The sequence below is a fragment of the Saimiri boliviensis genome, chromosome 19 (genome assembly GCF_048565385.1).
Source record: "Saimiri boliviensis isolate mSaiBol1 chromosome 19, mSaiBol1.pri, whole genome shotgun sequence".
Classification (NCBI taxonomy): domain Eukaryota; kingdom Metazoa; phylum Chordata; class Mammalia; order Primates; family Cebidae; genus Saimiri; species Saimiri boliviensis.
Genome location: NC_133467.1, coordinates 1,997,069 through 2,000,428, shown reverse-complemented (window position 1 = coordinate 2,000,428; position 3,360 = coordinate 1,997,069). Strand labels below are relative to the sequence as shown.

Below are 3,360 nucleotides of genomic sequence, written 5' to 3'. Positions count from 1 at the left end.
TAATCATGGATAATTTCTTTTTTCTCATTAAATTTTTTTAATGGGTCTCAAAATTCTCTGATAGATTTTTGGTCAAGTTGATTCCACTAAAATGTGCATATATACCTACGCAAAAAACCTGCGTGTTCTGCAAATATTTCCCAGAACTTAAAGTGTAATTTAGAGAAAAAACAAGTACTGATTTTTAAAACTAATAACGTAAAAGCTGCCACAAGCAAAAAAGAAAACCAAAGTGGTCCAGAAAATATTCTCCTTCTTTTCTGAAGGTTTTAGGACGCATGGTTATCATGGTTATTAAACTTAAATGGCCAATTGAAACAGACAGTTCTGAGGCCGTTCCTCCACCACTGATTAAGACCAGGGTGGCAGGCATTAGGGGTAATACTCATTTAGCCTTCTGAGCTTCCTGAGCAGACTTGGTGACCTTGGCGGCCCTAGCAGGCTTCTCGTCCACGGCTTTGATGACACTCACAGCAACTGTCTGTCTCATATCAGGAACAGCAACGCATCCCAGAGATGGGTGGTCCGAGAAGCTCTCAACACAGATGGCTTTGCCAGGGACCATATCATGGATGGCAGCATCACTAAACTTCAAGAATTTAGGACCCTCTTCCAGCTTTTTACCAGAACAGTCATCAATCTTTTTTTTCAGCTCAGCAAACCTTGCATGCAACGTGAGCCGTGTGGCAATCCAGTACAGAGGCACAGCCAGGCTGATTTGGCCTGGATGGCTCAGGATAATCACCTGAGCAGTGAAGCCAGCTGCTTCCACTGGTGGGTCATTTTTGCTGTCACCAACAATGTTGCCACAATGAACATCGCTAACAAACACACTCTTCACACTCAAGTCCACAGTGTCCCCAGGAAGCGCTTCACTCAAAGCCCCATGCTGCATTTGACAGATTTTATTTTAGTTATAATGTTAACTGGAGCTGAGGTGACCACCATACCAGGTTTGAGGACACCAGTTTCTCCTCAGCCAACAGGAACATACCAACACAACCATTGTGTGGACATCTGGAGAGGCAAGTGCAAGGGCTTAGTAGGACAAGTTGGTGGTAGGCTGCAGTCCAGAGCCGCAGGCAGCGGGTTCCACTTGCCATCCTTGTGGGTGAATTTCCATCCCTTGAACCAAGGCACATTAGCGCTCAGCTCCAGCATATTGTCACCATTCCAACTAGAAATTGGCAAGAATGCTCCCGTGTGGGAGTTGTAGCCGATTTTCTTAAGGTAAGTGGTGGCTTCCATAACGATTTCCTCATATCTCTTCTGGCTGTTGGGTGGCTCAGTGGAATCCATTCTGCTAACACCAACAATCAGCTGCTGCACCCCCAGTGTGTAAGCCAGAAGGGTGTGCTCTCCAGTCTGCCCATTTTCAGAGATACCAGCTTCAAATTCGCCAACACCAGCCGCAATAATCAGGACAGCCCGGTCAGCCTGAGACGTCCCCATAACCATATTTTTGATGAAGTCTCTGCGTCCTTGGGCATCAACAATAATCACGTAGTACTTCCTGGTCTCAAATTTCCACAAAAAGACATCAGTGATGATCCCACATTCACGCTCGGATTTCAGTTTATCCAAGACCCAGGCATACTTGAAGAAGCCCTTCCCATCTCAGCAGCCTCCTTCTCCAATTTTCCAATAGTTCTCTTGTCGACGCGACTGCATTTGTAGATCAGATGGCCCGTAGTGGAAAACTTGTCCCAATCTACGTGTCCAACAACAACAATGTTGACAGGAGTCTTTTCCTTTCCAATTTTGGCTTTTCGGGGTAGTTTTCACAACACCGGTGTTCTGGCAGCAAACCCATTGTGAAAAACGGGAATAATTATTTTTTAAGCCTAGGTATGCTGGACGCTGCAGTAGAAATGGGACCCTATTAAGCAGTAAGCAAAAGAGACATGCTCCCTACCATCAAAGAATTTATATTTTCATGTAGCTATTAAGAACACAGACAGATGAATAAATATATAATCAATATTGTATAAACACATTAAGGTAAAGCAAACACTATTCCACAGTGTCTACACAGCGGACACTCTGCAATGGTTTCTATGCTCTGCTATACAATAGAGAGTTGTGGGGTTTGTGCTGGGTTCTTGTGGCTTTCCCTGTGTCTTTCTGCTGGATCCTCTCTTCTCCCAGATCAACACTGCAAGGTGAAGTGCTTTAAAGCTCAGTTCTACAAATTATTCCCCTCACTATCACACCCTCATACCGTGATTTGTCTGGAATCAGCAATACTTCCGTCATTGGTACAATGCTATTACATCTAATGCCACAGACATCTTGCTGAATCCAAATTTTTACCTCATTCTAATATCTCCCCAAGCTATAGGCTCGTATCTTTTCACTAAGAATTCAAGTCCAAAACAGAAATCCTGATATCCCAACCCCATCATACCCCATCCCCAAATTCCTTATCTCATTATTTGTCAATCTCAATCACACAGTCGCTCAGGACAAAGACTTTGCAAGCATCCTAACTGGTCTTTTTAATAACTCAGCAGAATATCCGGCCTTCTGCCTTTAGGAGACAGCCCGGGTCTAATCACCTGTCAACAGTTCCACTGCTCCTTTCTTAATCCAGGCACCACTGTCACTTTTCAGACTACACGGTAGTCACCATATTGGTTTCTCTTATTACATCTTACAGCACCATGCCCCCGCAATCTGTGGTCTACACGCAATCTAATAACCATTTCAAAATGCAGATTGGTGGTATCTCTTCACTGTCTACAATCTTTACACTTCATGTGAAATCGGAAATCTTTACTGTGTTCCAAAGTGCCCCACGTGTTCTGCCACAGGGTTCTTCTCAGGCCTCAGACTCTGCTGTTCTTCTGGATGGCTGTGTGCCAGCCACACTGGCTCCCTGCTCTTGACACTGAGCAGATGTTGCTTTTACAGAACTCGACATGAATTCTCTCCAGAGAGAGGTTCGTATATTTGTAATTCCATCATCAGCAGTAGGTTCTATATAAAGGCATTCGCCAAAGACTTATACTGATAATGTTGCCTGACACGCATCCTTTTGAATCATTTCTGTTTCTGTAATGTGAAATTTACAACATTTTTATTTCTTTCTGTAATAAGATGCTATATTCCCAAAGAAAATAATTGACTCTGACTTCTTTCAGAAAGTTGATAATTTTTTCTAAAATGTCATATAATCTTCTTTCTAAATTTGTATCAGATAGTAAGATCCTTTTATTAGGAGATGCTTTGACTACCAAAAAAAGTTTAAAAGAAATTGCTTTATGAGATTAGTCATCTAAATTAGTAATACATTGTTAGTTTGTGTATACTCCATAAGGAAATAACAGTCATCTTTATATCCATATTATTCTCCAAGTT

At 42.4% G+C, this 3,360-nt stretch overlaps 1 pseudogene; it reads right to left on the bottom strand.

Annotated features, from left to right (window-relative positions):
• Positions 1-385: 385 nt before the first annotated feature.
• LOC101050600 (elongation factor 1-alpha 1 pseudogene) lies at positions 386-2,256 on the bottom strand (annotated as a pseudogene).
• Between the last annotated feature and the right edge of the window lie 1,104 nt (positions 2,257-3,360).